This window comes from Xiphophorus hellerii, chromosome 2 (genome assembly GCF_003331165.1).
Source record: "Xiphophorus hellerii strain 12219 chromosome 2, Xiphophorus_hellerii-4.1, whole genome shotgun sequence".
Lineage (NCBI taxonomy): Eukaryota > Metazoa > Chordata > Actinopteri > Cyprinodontiformes > Poeciliidae > Xiphophorus > Xiphophorus hellerii.
Window position 1 is genome coordinate 24,752,204 of NC_045673.1, and position 20,446 is coordinate 24,772,649.

At 42.6% G+C, this 20,446-nt stretch overlaps 1 protein-coding gene across 3 annotated transcripts in view; it reads left to right on the forward strand.

Moving 5' to 3' along the window:
• The window catches only part of LOC116736960 (transcription factor SOX-6-like), a 154,320-nt gene that overhangs the window by 51,914 nt on the left and 81,960 nt on the right, over positions 1–20,446 (forward strand). The gene's annotated exons all lie outside the window — the stretch shown is intronic.

The following is a 20,446-nucleotide window of genomic DNA, read 5'->3' on the forward strand; positions in this document are numbered from 1 at the left end:
AGTGTTGCATTTCTTTCTGCTCAGACCTGGATACTACACACTGTAACAAGTCTTTCACTTGACAACCTCACTTGTTGTCTTGCTTTGGACGATGGCTTTTCGAAGTCTGAGAGAAACACTTCTGCTCGGCTTAGGCTGTGTGTGAAGACTTATTGGCCTAGATGTTTTATAATCTAAATCTATCAATAAATAGATCCAGTTAGACTAAAAGGTAGTACAATTTTAATCCCAAGATTTTCGGTATAAAGACATTGCCAAAATGTTTTGTCTTTCTCAGGTTGTGAAATAATTCAAACCAGACCTAAAAAAGCGTCAAAAACACAAAGCAGTTCCACCATTATGTGAGAGAAATTGATGAAGTCATACAGAAAAAAAGCCACTACAAATTATTATTGCGAACGGTAGTTCTACAGACTACAGACTCATTGGGTATCATGACTATCGTGAACAAATTCACGGTTAGCAATATTATCAGATTTGTTAAAATGTATAAAAATTCTAAAAGGACTATTAAAGGTTTAAGTTGATTCACTGACCATTACGCAAAGAACATACATGTAGATATCATTAGCAGTTGTTGTAATAATAATACTGACAGATTTGACAACTTTTGTTCTTTATTAAAAAATGAAGTCACAGAGGAATGCACAATAAGCATCGAGACTCGCGTGTTTTAACTTGATAGGGAAGAATATTTGCAGGAAGGTTTGTAGGAAGTTCTTACTCAGGAAGTTCTGACAAAGTAGAAACTTGCCAAAAAGCTTCAGGCAAAATGCGTTGTGTTATTTTGACAGTCTTGTCAAGTGGAAAGCTCTGGCTCTAAATATTATACAAAAACAACTGAGAAATTAGAAAAAAAATAAATAAATAAACAGATAGACCAGGTCATTTTGAAAATCACAAACGCTTTGATAAAGTTAGCTTACTTAGCGTTAGCCGACAGGAAGCTAGAGGCAGAGAACTACTTCTGTTGTTTCCTTCTGCGTGTAGTAAAAACTAAAACTTCATAAATCTATCACTTTTGCCATGGTGTGAATTTTTCAAAGAAATTGGAAAACAAGCAAACAAGTAGAGCAGGTCATTAAAAAAAAAATCACAAACGTCTGAATAAAAGTTAGCTTACTCAGCATTAGCCGACAGGAAGCTGGAGGCAGAGATCTACTTCTGTTGTTTCCTTTTGCATGTAGCAAAAACTAAAACTTCTTCAAAACTCTTGTGACAAAGTCTTCATATGAAACTTTTAATTTCCATGATGTGGCTATGACATAGATTTTTTAAATGATAATTATTAAAACCGCTTGTTGTTGTATCTCTACACATTTTGTTTTGGCTTAATTTTTATTCAACAAATAATGATTCTGTACACTTATAATTTTTTCATTCATTTTCTCATTTCATATAACTATTTTATTCTAATTATTACTTGATACATAAAACTACAGCTAAAAATGTGTATTTTCTGTTTATCATGACTGAAACCATCACAAAGTCACATTGTCTTTATGGATTAAAAATCCTTTCACATAGTTACATCATAGTTTGAATTTATATGGGCCAAGTCCTTTTATTCAATTATCTCCGTATATGGATTTCCTTTAAAGTAAATGTTGGGTCAATGAAAGGTCAAAGTAAGAAAATAGTCTGCACTCATCAGTCATGTCTGTTGTTAATTTTTGTTTGGACAATCACTAAGCAAATGGAAATATACAAATAAAGTTTACAGGTTTAATTGTGACTCTTGAGTCTTAAGTATTTTGACTGCAAAATATAGTCACTCGTATAATACTGGGGGAAATTAGTGACAGTTACAGTAGGATTTTTTCACAATAATAACAGCTAAAACTGTCTGAACAAAACCTTCAATTAAATTACTTAATGCCTCATATTTCATAGACAAGATGTTTTCTATCTTCTCCCCCCTGTTGCTTACAGAGTGAGACCAACCATGTCGTCCATGCTTATTTTGTTTTCCCTTTCCTCTTCAGAAGATCTTTGAACATCTTAAATTACAAGTGGCTTATCCCTCGACTGTCAGATCACAGTTTCAGTCAGTGAAAACACAGGTTTCCCTTTCTCTCCGAGGCCTCCCGGCATGCCTCGGCTCGCCCTTTCCCTCCCCAAAGCGAGCCAGATCTAAACCCGTCAAACACCCCTCTTTACTGTTATGTGCAGATAGTAATCGTGATGATATCACAGGAGCTCTTGATCTCCCTCATTTAGAGGTTTTACTGTGTTATTGATACAGTAAAGTTGGCTAGAACGGGACAGCCAGAGGCCTAGTACAGTGAATGGTGCCTTGAGTTGAAAGGCAGGTAGCTGTGTTTCTTATCTACCTCACAGGATCCTGCTTAAAAGGAAATGGTGTGTGTCTGTTGGGGGGTTCAAAAGGTGTTTTGACATTTCCCTCCTCTAATCTAAAGTGATATAAGTTAAAAGATGAGACTGCTTTGTTTCAATAAGCGCCAACACAAACATTTCTTCACGTCTTCTCCTTAATAATTTACTTAGTAATTAACTAGCATGAAGCAGCTTTTAGCCCGATAATTAATGTAATTAAAACAGGGTGGAGCATGGAAGAACGCAGTGCTGTGCCTTCCTCACTTGTTGCTTCTCAATGCCTGCCAGCTAGCTTAAAGTAGGCCACTGCTACACTTTTACCTCATTAGGAAGAAAATTTTTAAAATAGTTTCCAGTCATGAAAGACAAGGGTGGTCATTGTGAGGAAACTAAAAGAGCACTCTTAGAATCGACACTAAGGTAAAAACAACAACAGCTGGGAAACTGTTAGCAGAAGGACTGCTACGCACTGCCAAGCTAGCTAGCTGAACAGTTAGCCCGACTTATTGCACCGCTAATATCAGCTTATAATAGTTTTGCTGTTTTTATTAAAGGGGTAGTTAAGTAGGTAAGTTACCTGCAGCAGATAAATCTCTTGGTGTTTTCATTTAGTATTAATCAAAATTCATTATAACCCGAGGCTGAAGCTAGCAGCTATCCGGAGGCTAAAAACAAATCAGAATGCTTTATATGACTCTCTGTTTGACACTGGAAGCTCTGTGGTGGCACACCACCTCCACTTCCTGTGTCAATGATCATTCACTTCTCTGTTCAGCAGCTATCAAACAAAAGGTGATGATAGTTTAAATGTTAATAAGCTAGCACTGCCATAAATCACTCTGACCTATTTGAGATTGAATTTGTTTTAAGATGGAGGAAGTCCACTTTGATCTCAGCTCCGCTTTGACTATTAGTTTCAGCCTCCAGGACCAACAAATCTGGATTTACACTACATATAGACCTCAAGAGAGTTATTTACTGCTGTTCCTGTTCCTTTAAGTGTCATGGGGTGTGGTGCGGTGGAGTGGTGAGGCAGATGCAGCGGACCCAGGTATGATGAATATGATGTTTTTAATGATAAATAAGTCCAACAACGAACAGCAGGCACAAGGAAACACTGAGGACGACTAGACTGGACATTGACGACGACAATGACGAGGACCCGACGAGGAACAAGGAACACAGGTGGAGTTAAATACACGGGAGGGTAATCACAGAGACGAGACACACCTGGGAACAATCAAGGGGAGGACAGGACAACGAAGAGACGCAAGGACACAAAAAACTCTAAATGAACACAGAAAACACAGATCCTGACAGTACCCCCCCCTCAAGGGCGGCTACCAGACGCCCAAAAAAAAAAAAAAAAAACCACAACAAGGGTGGGCGGAGGGGCGCCGGATGGGGGGCCAGAGTCCAGAAAAAACAAAAACACAACAAGGGTGGGCGGAGGGGCGCTGGACGGGGGGCCAGAGTCCAGAAAAACAAAAAACTACCCACCATCGTGGGCGGAAACACAAGAAGGGCCAAGAGTCCATAAACAAACAAAAAACTACCCACAGGGTGGGCGGAGGCAAAGGAGGCAGGAACCACGGAGGTGGTCCGGCGGTCCGGCGGGAACCACGGAGGCGGTCCGGCGGCCGTCCGCGGCGCTGGAGGCGGGAACCACGGAGGCGGTCCGGCGGCCGTCCGCGGCGCTGGAGGCGGGAACCACGGAGGCGGTCCGGCGGCCGTCCGCGGCGCTGGAGGCGGGAACCACGGAGGCGGTCCGGCGGCCGTCCGCGGCGCTGGAGGCGGGAACCACGGAGGCCGTCCGGCGGCCGTCCGCGGCGCTGGAGGTGGCGATGAGTCCCGGGGGCCGCCCACAGACGGCGACGACGAGCCCCCCGAGGCAGGGTCTCTGGTGGAGCACAGGGGGTCTCGGTCGGAACGCTGGGGGTCTCGGTCTCGGGAGGAACGCAGGGAGTCTCGGTCTCGGGTGGAACGCAGGGGGTCTCGGTCTCGGGTGGAACGCAGGGGGTCTCGGTCTCGGGTGGAACGCAGGGAGTCTCGGTCTCGGGTGGAACGCAGGGAGTCTCGGTCTCGGGTGGAACGCTGGAGGTCAGGGTCTCAGGAGGAACGCAGGAGGTCAGGGTCTCAGGAGGAACGCAGGAGGTCAGGGTCTCAGGAGGAACGCAGAAGGTCAGGGTCTCAGGAGGAACGCAGAGGGTCTCGGGAGTCGGGGTCTCGGAGGGAACGTAGAGGGTCTCGGGAGTCGGGGTCTCGGAAGGAACGTAGAGGGTCTGGGTCTCGGTAGGAACACAGGGAGTCTCTGGAGGAACACAGGGAGTCTGAGTCGGAGCGCTGGGGGTCTGGGTCTCGGAAGGAACACTGGGAGTCTCGGAAGGAACACTGGGAGTCTCGGAAGGAACGCCGGCTGATTCGGCCTCAGGTGCGCCGGCAGGAACGCCGGCTGATTCGGCCTCGGGTGCGCCGGCTGGAACGCCGGCTGATTCGGCCTCGGGTGCGCCGGCTGGAACGCCGGCTGATTCGGCCTCGGGTGCGCCGGCTGGAACGCCGGCTGATTCGGCCTCGGGTGCGCCGGAGCGAAGCCTTGGAACCGGCCGCGTAGGCGAGCCGCAGCGAAGCCTTGGAACCGGCCGCGGAGGCGAGCCGCAGCGAAGCCTTGGAACCGGCCGCGGAGGCGAGCCGCAGCGAAGCCTTGGAACCGGCCGCGGAGGCGAGCCGCAGCGAAGCCTTGGAACCGGCCGCGGGGGCGAGCCGCAGCGAAGCCTTGGAACCGGCCGCGGGGGCGAGCCGCAGCGAAGCCTTGGAACCGGCCGCGGGGGCGAGCCGCAGCGAAGCCTTGGAACCGGCCGCGGGGGCGAGCCGCAGCGAAGCCTTGGAACCGGCCGCTGGGGTGACAGCTCCGGAAGGCGACGAGGGGCCGGGTCCACCGGCGGCTCACGTCGCTGTCTCCGGGCTGACCGTGGAGGTGGCGGCTCCGGAAAGCGACGAGGGGCCGGGTCTGCCGGCGGCTCACGTCGCTGTCTCCGGGCTGACCATGGAGGTGGCGGCTCCGGAAAGCGACGAGGGGCCGGGTCTGCCGGCGGCTCACGTCGCTGTCTCCGGGCAGACAGCGGAGGTAGCGGCTCCGGAAAGCGACGAGGGGCCGGGTCTGCCGGCGGCTCACGTCGCTGTCTCCGGGCAGACATCGGAGGAAGTGGCTCCGGAAAGCGACGAGGGGCCGGGTCCACCGGCGGCTCACGTCGCTGACTTCCCGGACGGAGGAATCGACGGGGGCCGTATCCGGGGGGTGCTAACACCAGCCTTGTTCCCCGGAAAAGCTCCCGCTGCAGGTCGGCGAGAGCTTCAGCTAGCTCCCTGTCCTCCCTGCCGGACCTCCGCCTCGGGCCGCTCTGCCCTTTAGGAGGTAACCTCCCTCCAGCTGGATCCATCATTGCAGCCTCACCGATCGGTCTGGTCGGGTCCTTCTGTCATGGGGTGTGGTGCGGTGGAGTGGTGAGGCAGATGCAGCGGACCCAGGTATGATGAATATGATGTTTTTAATGATAAATAAGTCCAACAACGAACAGCAGGCACAAGGAAACACTGAGGACGACTAGACTGGACATTGACGACGACAATGACGAGGACCCGACGAGGAACAAGGAACACAGGTGGAGTTAAATACACGGGAGGGTAATCACAGAGACGAGACACACCTGGGAACAATCAAGGGGAGGACAGGACAACGAAGAGACGCAAGGACACAAAAAACTCTAAATGAACACAGAAAACACAGATCCTGACATTAAGAGAAATATGGAATAAAAGCACTTGAAGCTATTACTGAATTTAGAAGGTGTGCTACAGCATTTTTATCTGAACTTGTGTACTAAAAATAGTATGTTAATTTTAAGGATATCATCATACAGGTAATAATAAATATATTAGTATTTGAGCAGTAGTAGAAATAATTTTCTTTATATGTTTAGATTATGTACATTTTTGTTTGACTGGGATTTTTAACTCCAGTTTAGTATTCCATGAGTCTCCTACTGAGCCATTTAAATGGGCGTTTTCCACTTCTGTGGAATCAGCAAATCATCTCAAGTTTGGTTTTCAAGGACTCTGATGATCAGCAGGTCAAATTACAAAAAATGTCATTTTCCCCCTCGCTCCATTCTTTTCCTTAAACGAATCACAGAACTTCCAAAATTTTTACTTGACGAATAACTTGACCAACTACCAGCTCGCAATTTGATGGACATAAATTTTGCATAGACGGGGAAAATATTGTGATGTTCAATCTTTGTCAGAGATCAATCAGCAATTTCGTTTTAATTTTTTATGTCATATAGTCCTACCTGCACGGCAGCATTGTATTAGTCATTTCCTTTGCTGCCGCAGAGTAAAAGATCTTGAACATTTCGGTGAAATCAAACAGGAGAAGCGATGTGCGATGGCGGCGCCTCCTGGCCCGCCTCACCGTACGGTGTCAGCGTGTGTGAACGGGGCCTCCTAAAATGTTCCCGTAAATTGCTGTGATCCTTGAAGGCGCATTGTTCAGCTGTTTGCCGTGGAAATGCGTTCCACTCTGGATTCGCTGTGTACGGATTGACGGGCACCTCTGCTTCTTTTTTCTTTTTCTGTTTTTTTTTCTCACCTAATGAGCTTCGCCAAAATGAAGCGAGTCGATCCATCGATGTCTGAGGCTGAATGCTTCATTAAGTGAGCTCTCCTTCTGTGGCTTTCACAACTGATGAGGATTAAAGCATCAGACTTTTTTTTTTATTTTCTCTGTTTCTGATTTTTTTTTCTCTCTCTCTTTTTTGAATGTTTGAATATTCTACTTTAATTGCACCTTTCTCTGTCTGCCATGTTTTTTTTTTCTTCTCATTTTCACCTGATGAGAGACTTCCTTCTCTTGTCTTCAACCCTTCAATCTTCAGCAGCCTTTTTACTTTATGGAATTTCTCTCCCGCACGCCGACCTCGCTCCCATCCTAAATCAAAGCTCTTGTTGTGCCGGCGACAAACGGGGGTGTTGCAAATTCACAATCTGTCGGATTTGTTTTTAATTTGTTGAAAATGCACAGGAGCGCAAGGTCGCCCCGGTGAATAGGGACCATCCTGTTAAGGCAGGAATTAAAGATGATTTTTCTTAAATGATCTTCCTCTGACGCCTCAGAGGTTAGGAACCCGTTTAGTATCAGAACGGTGACCCCCCCCTCCGCTACCCCAACAGAGCTCTTGTGACTCTTTCCTCAACCCGGACTCGCTCTGGTTCTGTTTACTGTACAATCAGATAGAATGGACTCTAATAGGGAGCATGGCTGATCTCAGTGCGCGCCGCAGCAAAAGCAGCAGAACATGTCGCTTAACCCCATGTCGGCACGCTGTTAGCAGCCCCACTACTCAGAGGAACCCTAAGTGCCCATGACAGTTCTAATAAATAGACATGGCCTCGCTGTAAGTTCTAAAAGATTTATTTCTTTTCCCTCTCTCTCTTTTTCTTAGCACAAGTGCAGCCTCAGCCTTTAAAAGCTTTATCGAGAACTCTTCAAGACAGTGTCAGGTAGTTGTGTTACCACACAGCTGGTTGCTGAAAATGCCTCCCTTTTCACCTGGGCTTTCACAACACGCGAGCCAAAAGAGGGGCTTTTCTCGACAATTTTGTATTTATGTCGAGTCGCGGCTGCGTTGCCCCGAAGGTTTGGACACAAAGGCGCGCCGAGCACAAAAGCCTTTCTCTGCGCTGCTGAAGCACTTAGCACATATTAGACTGTTAGGCTGTTTTTGCTTGTTTGTTTGTTTGTTTTTTGAATGAAGAATGCTCAAGGCCGGGACCAGGGAACGTCAGCAGAGAAAAGGGGAAAAAGTAAAACAGAAAGGCGTACGGAGGGAACAGAAATGCATTTTTCCCTTAAGCATGAAATTGTACAAATTGAAATTATGAAAACAAAATTTGCTTCGTGGAAACACTCAAGATTTTGAAAAAACTAAAGTTTTGGTCTAGGATGAGGTGGTTTTTCGGCCGTATCGAGATTGATGTCATTTTGCAAAACTGCAAATGACAGTAGAATTACTTCTACAAATTACCACAATAATTGGCTGACTATGCCAACTTAGTCAGCCATCTAAAGGGCCTAACGCAGCTCTGGTGCCTGGCAGACACTTAAAATCATACTAATCCCTGTTTTTTCACATCGCACGAGTCACTAGATCAACAGCCAGATTGATCTAAAAAATGAGGAAGAAAACGACAGGAAGTAGTAGGAGGATGATGGTTTGTTTTGGGTTGTTTCGCACAATGTTCAAGCTCCCACCACTTCACACAGGTCATAAAAAGATGTTTGAATCCATAACTCTGCTGTAAAATCTCCAATTTCAGTTTCTCTAAAACATCACATTCATAGCTGCTCCCAAATAGGCGGGGCTTGTTGCTCCAATGCCTGAATAAGACGTCTCCTCTGATTGGCTGATAAAGGATGAGCGCTAGCACCATGGCTGAAATATGAATATGTCTCATGTAACTGTTTTTCACTGCCATTATTTTTATGACTTATTGTGTGAGCAAGCTTATTCATGTGTGATTTTAATTTCATTTCTTACTTAGTGGAAATACCACAATTGTATTTTTTTGACTTTATTAGAGCACAGACAAAAATTTGTAATGGAAGCGCAGCTACTAATGTAAGAAGCTGAAGAGAGTGGGAAACACATTGAAGAGAAAGAAGCCAAACAATAACCTGTCGTCATAAGCTTCCTGTTGGTTCTGTTTCCTGTAAAAGCAGAACGCCGAGTCGAAGCACTCTGGGATTCCAGCCGACTAACTTCAAACCCGTTGAAGTGTGCAATCAGGCTCCCCTTCCCGCGTTTGATGAGCGAATTATGATTATCTGCATTGTTGCTCCTCAATAGAGCCGACCTGCTGCTAACGGGGGCCTGGCACGGGTATCGTGCCCCTATGCCAACTTAGTCAGCCATCTAATGGGCCTAACGCGGCTCCGGCGCCTGGCAGACACTTAAAATCACACTAATCCCTGCTTAAAAGCAGAGCCGGACTGAATCACTGCACAGTTTGTTTCATTTGCAAACGAGACGGGGCTCAACTGCAGCTGCACTGAGGTAACTGGGAGACTTATTTCTGAGTTCAGCCATATATCTGCAGAAGTATTCCCGCCCATTGAATTTCTTTTACATTTGATCCTGTTACCACCACAAACTTCAACAAATTTTATTGTGATTTTATGTGAGAGACATTTTTATTGAGCCTGCTTTAATCTGATTAAGTCCAGGACAACCAATTACATTCAGAAGTCACCTAATCAGTAAGTAGAGTCTTCTTGTATGTGATTTAAACTCAGTATTAATCTGCTGGGTCTTTGAAGGCTTCAGAGGTTTGTTAGAGAACATTGGTGAACAAAACTGAATAACAAAGACTAAGGTACACAGCCGACAGGTCAGGGAAAAAGTTATTAGGAGGCGTGAGGAGGCTTTCAAAACAATTCATGTATGTGAATTTTGTATTTTTTTAATTAACACCTCTGTTTTTTCTTCATGTAAGTGTTATATTCTTCTTATACCTCATTCATTTGTTTGCAGTTCAGGGAGGAAGTGGAGGAGATTGATCTTTTCACAGATTATCTGTCTCATGTTACATTGTCTCGACATGGTAGCAGTTTTAACAAATAGGTAAAAAAAAAAAAAATTAATTAAAGTCTCATACTGCAACTTTAAGACATGGATCAGAGGTACGCTAGTGTTGATCCATCACGTAAACTCCCTACTAGTCCCATGAGCGTTTGCAGTTGTGATGCTGATCTTTTGCAAACTATACGTTGCCAGGGCGCGATAGACGGAGCGTTTGTCTTCGTTATACAAGGAGGTTTTTTTTTTCCTTTCTATTTGACAGAAATCCAACAACAACACTTCTGTTTATTCCAGACAAAAGCATTGAACCTTGACTAAACGGAAGGCGTGTCGTTTCGTGCCAGCCAAACACACTCTCTGCTAAGTCGGATTCCTAAACAGAAGAATAGGCGTCATTTCTGAAATCATATTTATTTCACTGCATTCAAGGCTGATTCATACGCCCCCCCTTATTTGTTGAATATTTAGTAGTTTGAAAACATAAAAGCAAGAAACACACACACACACCACTTCTCGCTCATTCCATCAAGGCCCCAAAACATTTGCGAGGCGCCCCTCCCACCATATGGAACCAGGCATCCAGTCTGGGATTAGTGGTTATCACGACGCCGCTTTCGGGATCGAACAAACCCAACTCTTCTTCATAAGTCATCATGACTGTCTCGATGGAGTCATTCGTGCGGGAGCTCTAACTTGCGACGCCTTATAATTAAGCGTTAAGTATAAAACTCCTGTTATCTGTTCGGGCCAGATGAGACCGACATTGACCTAACATAAGCCGTGAGATTCTGGCTCGGTTTGTCCGTCGTCCACGTTTGTTTGGGTTTGCGATGACGAAGGCGGCCTGACGGGAAGAGTAGATTAAAATAACACGTTTAAGATGAGGTGGTAATTTGAATAAAAGATGAGTGCTTGTTTGTGTCGCAGCTTTCAGTCATTTCAGGGTTTCCCTCAGAAGACTTGCTAAGCCCGGTGGTCGGGGCGCCGAGGCGGTCCACCGTGTTTTTGTATTAAAAGATGTTAAGTAGGCAGGAAATGTAAAAATATTACTGGGTAATTATATGTTACGGAAAACATCGCCAGTGAAACGCTATTTAAACCTACAACTAGTCTAAAAACAACAAATGAAAAAATACAATTAAAATGAATATTAACTATTTGCACTTCTGTTTAATCCAAATTCAGTCAGCAGCTCCATTAGGCCCCCCGGGGCTTCAGGGGCCCATAAATGCTAATATTTTCACACAGACCACAGATACATAAATGTAACATTTGTTTATTGAGATTATCAATGCTGCTAAATTTGATTTAATGGCTTCAGCATACATAAATTAAAATAATGTAAATTGTTTAACACTTCTTTGTAAGATTTTAAGGATCTGGCAAGTTTACTATGTAAAAGTTCAAAGAACAATATTCATAGTTAGATTGTTTTGTTACCATAGCAACAATCTGATGCTGTGAGTTTAATCTTTGAGTTTGAGCTCTGTTTGTTCACAAATACAAACTAGTAAACTGCGATTATAACTGATTGTTTTTAGGTTGGCCAATTAAACTACTCCACCTCTCCCGGATTTCACTAAATCTACGAAGCTGTTAGAGGCGCTGATGAGTTTAGCAGCAAGAGGGGCCCCTAAATCAGATTCTGCTCAAGACCTCATACAACCTTGTACAGGCCCTGCATGATGAGTTAAAGCCGCTGCACTGCAGATGTGCAACTAACGGAGATTTAAATTAACCCTGCAAATGTGCCTCTTTTTCCCATTTCGTGTCTGTTGAGTTTTAAACAAGGGGCCACAGAAACTATTTTGGTTGGTCCAGTTTATGGGACGAGTTTCTCAAATCTCCGCGCAGCCGCGCATATGAACTCTGGCTACGTGGACAAAGCATTTGATATGGTTTATTGCATCGTGTAACCGGAAAAATAATGCTAAAAATAATAATAAAATAATATAAAACCAGCGTGATGTGTGACTACGAGGAGAGCGCGAAAGCTCCTCACCGGGCTGAACCTGAATGATGAGGCTAGCGCTGGTTCGGTAACCACCAACGCTCTGGCCGAATCGGGAACACGTACACTTTATCAGCGCACACAGAGCCGGGTGCTGAGCAGCGTGTTGAGCTGCAAAGTCTGCATATAATTCTTTGTTCACAAAGATAAATCATTCTCACTGCTCCTCAACGCGCATCTCTGAAAGCGCGACTACAAGCTGCGCAACCAGAGCTAACACGGTGGGGTTTAAACTCCTACCTTGATCAAAAACTCTGGAAAGAAACATAACTCCTCACAGGGGGTTGATGTAAATATCCATACAGGTCAGCCTGTGTCCAGTTTGAGTGAAACGAGGCGCTCGATCTGCGAAGAGGTGAACTTAATCCAGCTGTTGCAGCGCGCGAGGCAACGCGGTGTGATTGGTGCATAAACTATAGAAGATATGTCTATCTTCTATAAACTTATCTTTTAGGAATAAATCTGCTCCTCCAGTGAAACGCTCACAGCAACAGAGACTCTTGCAATCCGGCTTTAAAAAAAAAATAAAAATTTTCTTTTCTTTTTCTTTTTATATTTTTCCTGAAAACATAAACAAGAAAGGCTTAGCCTGGCAGTGGGGCTAGTAAAGCATGGCGGGCCACCAGGCCTATAATACACTAGGGGCAACCCTGCAGTTAGGGGTAGGGTTAGGGTTAGAAAATAATGCAAACAATGATGAGGGTTTTTTTTTTTCTTCTTCCTACTAAGATTTTCAAAACCAACCCTGAAGAGTGTATTTAAAATACAGTTGAAGTTTTTAAAAATTCCCTCCTATTTCTTAACAGCAGATGCTAATGTGACCTAAATACACTAACATTCAGACTAATTGAACTTAATCTTCAAATAAATTTTTTTTTACTCCTGTAGAATAACATCACGCTGGACGTTTTCCAAACAATGTACCTTTTTGATGCAATGAGGGAAATACTTTTTTTTTTTTTAACAAAATCATCTTTAGGTTAATTATTGCTATCCCTCTAGCAATCTACTAAATAAATAAATGTAAATGTAACTGAAGTATTTGTTTTGCTATTATTTAAACATACCCTTCATTTTCTGATTGGTAATTTATGAGCATTTTTTTCTCCTCTGGGATTTAATAATACGTTTTTACATTGATCTATTTTTATTTAAAATGTATAGGAAAAGAAACAGGCCTGCAGCACCTCCGCCGTACTTATTTGTTTGAGTTTCCACACATTTACTATTTGCTTCTTACCAGATCCAGTATAACGGTTCCGATGGAATGAACAGTGAGGTTTTCTTAAATGGAATGTTCTTTTGTCTTTCCCATTTTGAAGCGCTGAGGCGCTATAGCATCATGAAGCCTAGTGGAAGCTAATGCTAAGACGCTAATTTCAGACATATTGAAACACGCCGTGTGCCGCAAGGACAATGTGAGGAGGCTTTCAGAACAATTCGTGTATGTGAATTTTGTACTTTTTTAATTGACACCTCTGGTTGTTTCCTCATGTCTTATATTCTTCTTACACCTCACTCATGTGTTTGCTGTGTACTTGCCATTTCACTAGTTTCTTGTAAAATTGTCAGGAGAGGAAATAGGAGCATCAGTATGGATGTCAAGATACTTGAAGAAGTCTTCAAAAGCAAAGTTGTGTAAAAAGCAAAGACTTTTTACACAGATTTTTTAAAATATTTGTGAGAGAAAGAGGGGCCCCCGATGTCCTTAAACTTGGGCATAATCGGGATCGGCAAGTCAGGCTTTTTAAAGACAGTTGATCGGTCAGAAAACTGCAATCGGTGCACAAGTCAAGAATGGTAAAGATTTGACCAACAAACTAGAAAACAATTGAAAACAACCCAAAAAAATCAGAAATTGTCTGTTTTTGTTTTAATACTGCAACAGCCAGAAGCCCTTTTTGTTTTGAATCTTTATTAATATAAAGATTTTATAAAGATTTTATTTATTGTTGAGCAAGTAGAACAAAACAAAAAATCACAATAAACAAAACAAAACAAAACAAAAAATCACAATACGTAACTTTTGGCCCCCTAGGCATAAAGTCTGTACACCAGTGGTGTAAGCCTGTGCAGTTCAGAGGAGCCTGCTCTGTCTGGAGAGGAGGCCGGTTCCAAAGCGGGTCACCCGTTCACCCATATTACGCCTCCTCCAGCTGGACGACGGGGTCAGAGCGAGGCCAGGCCTACTTCTGACCGTATTTCTCTGACACAATAAAGACCTTCGGCCAGGTCTCGCTTTGTCCTTCCAGACTGCCCAGAGCTCGTTTCAACATGTCTGCCGCTGACGCCACTCCGGCCGTGGTGCACGTTGTACGACCTCCTCAGTACGGTATCGGATGAGGATATCCAAAGGGAACTGCATCACCAATGCTGGGGGGGAAAAATCGCACGAACTCTAGAAAAGTATTCACACCGCTAGAACATGTCAAGATTTATCCTGGTTACAAATCAAACAGGCTGTTTGTGGTGCCTGTAACCCATCGTGATTTCAGGTGACAGACCAAGAGAAAGCAGCAGGTAATTGTGAGGAGGAAAGAAAAGTGATACATGATTTTCAAATTCTTTTTGCAGCCAAACTTCTCCATAGTGTGGCATGTGTATGTATTAAGCTCCCTTTAGCTAGCTGAGCTGCAGAGCAGACATAAAACCTGCTTTTTCTCAGGATTATTTTTTTTTTAAACTAGTGTTATTAGCTAGCTTGCCCTTAGCTAAATGTACAAGCTAGCTGATTTAAGTACAAGCATCTAGGTGAGGTGCAAAACAAAACCAAAATTTTTTTTTGCTCAGAATAATAATTTTTTTAAGTTTTGTTATTAGCTAAATAGATATAAGCAGCTTGCTTGTACCTATCCAACTGTTAGCCCGCTAGCTGTGTTTCCAGATTAAATCATCTGCAGATTTTCTTTGCCTGGCTAAGCTGCAGGAGAAACTCCAGTTCGTGACCTAACGTGGAACCTCTGCAAGCACCTTGAGCCTTGCGCTCCTTCTGTATGCCCAATCAGCGTGTGTGTGTGTATGTGTGTGTGACAGGGAGTTGCGATGACAGCTTAACAGCAAGCACGGTCAACCCCAAGAGCTAATCTCATTGGGTAATTGACAAAGCCTTGGCTATGGCACCATGTTTGCCTTCTTCTACAGGATTGGCAGCGTGAGCTGTGATTGTTTGCAGGAAGAGCTTTTCCCAGTGTGTGTTGTTCATGGACGCTTGTATGATAAAACTTCTGAAATTAGCCCTTACCTGGCAGATTTATGAGGGGGACAAAACAGATTTGGAGTTGGAGCAGAGATTCCAGATATCCTGGAGTGCGCAGCTCTCTTCCTCTCTGCTAACTGACACTCTCTCTCTCCTCCCCAGACTTGTTGGAAGTTGCTTTCAATCTATCACGTTGTAATTGATAGGGCTTTCCTAGCTAATGATCACCCACAGCCTGCGGGTCTCGACTGCGTAGTCGGTGGGGTAGACCTCTGCTGCTCTGCTTGGCTGCAGGCCAGCCAGCATATGGTGCAGCAGTAATGTGGTTTGTTGGAACAGCTTTGTACCGCGTCCAAAAAAATCAGATTAAATCGTGATTTTTATCAAGCTTTGCTTTTCTTTTTCTGTTCCCCCTCCTCCCTCCCGCAAGGATATCAGTTAAAGTCTAAATTGCTCCGTAATTTGGTGAATGGCAAATTAATGCGAGAATAATGAAGAGAAACCTGCAAGGTCGCAGCAAGAATCATGTTTAAGGCAAGAAAAGAAGAAGGTTCGAAGATGATTGTTTACTTTCTAGTGGTTTACAAGTGATGGAAATCAGATTTATTCGGTATGATGCACTCTGACTGAACAGCCTCTCCCAATTTTCTTTTTTTTTAAAGAAACTCAGCTAATTTTACAAAAAAGAGAAAACCTTTGCATGAAACTATTCATTTCAAGTGTTGAAACATCTGTGAATGTATAAAATATAGTCATTTATTTGCATATTAATTCGCTTGAAGCTTATTCAGAATCTCTTTTACGTTAACATTCGATACAGCAAAGAGACCATAGAACTGCAAATAAACTTACATCATCCGCTTTAGCCGCAGGCTAACGCAGAGTTTATGTTGGAGCTGCACTTTCTGCACATTGGTTTTTGGTATGTGTCATATTTCTTCATGATTAGTTTTCATGGTTTTATTTTAGCAGCATATACTCTCATCTTTTAGTACCTGTACGTTTACTTAGTGTGGGAAAAATGTGGAGGATTTTACATAGAGGAAATAATTGTCGTTATTTGGTCGACTGGTTGTTAATTGTCGTTAACAACCAGTCAAAGTTATCAGCAGCCTTTAAAATTTCCTTCAGGTAGCTAAAGCATTGTTTTTATGTGTAGCAAATGTTTCTAAAACTTGATCAGTTTCTATGAACTTTTTAGTTTTACTTTTTATTTTTCCTGAGGAATAAATATGACATGAAATTTCTATTTTCCACTGATTAAAATAGGAAAGACAAAAAAACTGGAGGGTTCAGTTTGTTGATCTAGCTGTGAAATGGCTACAAAGAAACACACTTTTCTAAATCTGCCATTTTACACAGAGCAGTAGGTTAAAAGTTTTGAACAACTGGAACTTTAATTAAGAAGCCCGAATGACATCTACTCTCCATAACCATTAGACACTAATCAGTAGAACAACCAATTGGTTGGTTGGTTGGTCAGTGATGCCAGTAAAAGCTGTCGCTGTCTTACTAGCACAAATGTTTTAGTCAGATGGGACTAAAATTGACATTGATATTATGTGACTAAAACCTGTGAGTTTGGACTTAAACCCAAAAGAAAGTCTGTGTGGCAAACTGGAGAGAAAATTCATAAGAGGAGACTCAGGATTCTGAGTTATGTAGAGAGACTGTAAAAAAACAAAGATTCCTCTTCCTGGCTGCTAAAACTTTGTAAAATGTTTAAGGAGAAGACAAAGAGCTATCTTTTTGCCTATAGACAGTTGAATGAACTATTCATATTGTAGGTGTACCAATAATGTAGCTATCTGGGATTTACTGTTTTTCTGTTTATTTACCCATTATAGTACTTTGAGGCTACAGTACTGCATTAAATTGTATATTTATTGCAGGAATTGCTTTTATCTTTTCACTTTTTTATATTTAATTAAGTAAATGTCTAAATATGGCGACTAGTTCTCTGAATTTGAAGCATTTAGCTATAGTAAAATTGTGTTGCAACATTTAATTTCTCTTTGGGATTCATAAAGTGTTTTTGATTTTTGGAACTGTATTAATAGCAGCACGATGGTGTAGGTGCAAATAAACATGATCTGCACTGAGTTTTGATTTTTATCAGATGCTATCTTGCTTTAGCCACAGGCTAAACACCAGTTTACTTTAGCACTGCGCTTTCCTCACACTGTGGCTTCAGTTTTGTGAATCTTTACCAACATGACACAGTTTTTAAAACCTTTATTAACTTTATCTAAAGTGACGCGTCACAAGTTAATGACTTTCATATCAGCCATTACGCTGACGATGACCTGATTTTTATACACGCCTGTTCTCTGCAGCTCCTTGCTGATCATACCAGTTATGATAGTAGATAAAGACAAAATGTGCAGCTTTTCATCGTTCAGCTCTTTTTTATTGACTCAGTCCAGACTCACTGTCAGTCCTCAGAGGTTTGACCCCTGACCCTCTCCACCGCCATTCAAGTCACACGTCCAGCCGAGCCAAAACAACGTTTCTATTGTGTCAAAACCACACGTTTTCCTGTGTCTGCATGTCTGCGCAGATATGTCTCGGTGTGTCTGTGTGTGTGTGCGCTGAGAGAGGGTTTCATGTATCAAGCCTAAAGTGGAACCAGAAGCTCGGGTCTTGAACTGGTGTTTTCAGTTTAAGAAAGAGGCAATATGGTACGAGGGGCGTAAGTCTTGTCAGCTTTCACGCAGCCAAAAATTGATTGCAGGTTTTATAGTGTGTTTAGGATTAAATTTCTTGTTTTCTTTTTTTATATTTCTTAATTTATATTATGTTTTTGTTTTTTTTAATGAAAAATTTCACTTTACAATTTAACCATTTAAAGCCTGGTACTAGAAAAATTTGTACAAATTTTAAAAAGTCAAAGTATTTTGACTAGTCTTGCTTTTCGTATGGTAATTGATTCCATAACATTTTGCTATCTGATAATTATTATTAAAATATATGTTTTTATATTATGCATTTAGCCTTTTTTTATTAGAAACAATCAGTAAAAAAATATTAAAACTTTGTCAGAGGTAGAAATCGGCTTTGTTAAAGACGAGCCACTGAAAAGATTTCTGACTTTAAAAAAAAATCTCAAATTTTTTTAATACCACATTCCTCTTCTGATGTTACAGAGTAAAAATAAAACCAAAAAGCATTTTTAAAAAAAATATAAACATGTCACTAATTTTTTTTTTTTATCAAACATGAAATGAGTCTGAAGGAAAAGAGGGATGAACTTCTGTGAATATTTTTGTTCCAGCCTGAAACGCGCTCAAACAGCATTCCTTCGTCTACTCACAGGGGGCAAAGTGGGGTTAATTGTATTTTGTCGTTCCACAATAGGATTTTAAGGCTCTGTTGCTAACCATTAAAAAGATGTTTAACTTTTAACACTTTTATTTACTTCAACTCAAGTAGAACAGACCCTTCGGTCGGCTGCGGCTCACCAGCCGACTCAGCCGAGTCTTTATTGTTCTCCACCTCTGGGCTTGATGAGATTAGCCGGAGATGCTGCGTCATTTCTTTCCAGGGAAACCAAAAAAAAAGAAATTCTGCGTATAATGAGATTTATTATTTAGTCCAGGCTTTTTGTTTTATCTCAGCAGAGAGAATGAGGATTTCATCTTTGGAATCTGTGGATCCATTGCTTTGAGCCTCTCTGTCCTGAAGTATCTTAATTTAATCTTAGTCCATAATATACACCGTTGTTAAAATACATTTGTTTACTTTTATACTTTTATTGATAAATTGACAAATAATGTCCAGGTCTATATATTCGTCATACCTTAGCCTATTTTTTTGTTTACAAAGTACAGCTAATTTAACAATACCTGCAACACTCTAACTTCACAATATCCAGACAGCCATAATTTTTATTCAATTCAATTAAAAATACTTTATTAATCCTAAAGGGCAATGAAATGTCATCCAAGTTATCTTCAAAGTCAGCCCTGTAGCAGTCAGTCTTGCAGTGAACCTGAAGAGGCCTCTGACTGAAGACTTTTCTTGTGTTATATTCTCATGACTGCCATTATTTGCTAATAGCTCAGTATTCAGGAAGCAGAGATGATACTCCATCGTGTGTTCTGGATGATACCATCAGTTGTTAGCAAACACTGCTAATCCACCTCATTTGCTCTTTGGATCCCAGCTAGCCTGGCCGTTGCTTTCCTCATTTCTCTTCAGTTCTTCGCCTGGACTTTCTCCCATTGAGTTGGATTCCCTTTGGTAGATTTTCTCCTGGGCTGTAGTTTTAGCAATGACAGCGGAGGAAGTGAACAAAGACAAGTGAATGTAGCCAAACATGTTAGCTACACTTCCAAATATTGAGTTAACATCAACAGCCGCCTCGTTCGGATCGGCACTTCTCTCTTCACTGTGGGAGACAGTTGTTTACTGCAGGCAATTTCCGGTTACTTCATAGTGTTGAAATAGCGTATTAGATACATTACGGCTAAACGTTAGCGATTGGGTGACTTTTAAAACTTCAACAGAGTCCACACCTTCAATAAGTAATGATTTCTCTATATCCGAGGGTCCAGACTGCAAAACGTAGATCAAGCAGCTGGTTTGTACCACTTGTTTGTAACTGTCATGACAATGCCGGTGTCCTCATGGACCCATTGACTTACATGTCAGCATTTTCAGGGTTACAGTTAACAGGTCAAAGTTCACCTTTAAAGATGCTTCAGTTACAGTCATTGTAAAAACGGATTCCTTTGAGACTCAGTAATTATGTCCTCAAATGAATGAATGTTACCTCAAATTTATAAAGAATTCAAGGTAAGATGACAGCCCCGCAATAAAAAGATTTATTTTATTTTATTTAAGGCTTCTTAGTCATCTTCACCACAAATGCCAACCGATTTGGTGTCATTATCAATGTTTGTCCTGGACAGCGAAGGAAAGCAAACTGTTTGGTGAGAGTGTGTAAACGAATAAAGGAGGTCTGGATGCCACGCAAAATTCCCCTGCCCCTCCAACACACACACACACACCCACGCACACACACCCACCCCCACACACCCACATGTTTGCATGGCTCTTTGTGGGGACTTTCAATTGACTTCCATTCATTTCTACAGCCTAAACCTCACCCTTACCCTAATCCAACCAAAACTCAATTCACACCTTAATCCTAAATCTGACCCCTGACCCAAAAACAGCGTTCCTTCTGGGAACCAGGCTTCGGTCCCCATAAGGAGCAGTGGGACCCCACAATGTTGTATGTGTCGGGAAAATCGTCCCCAC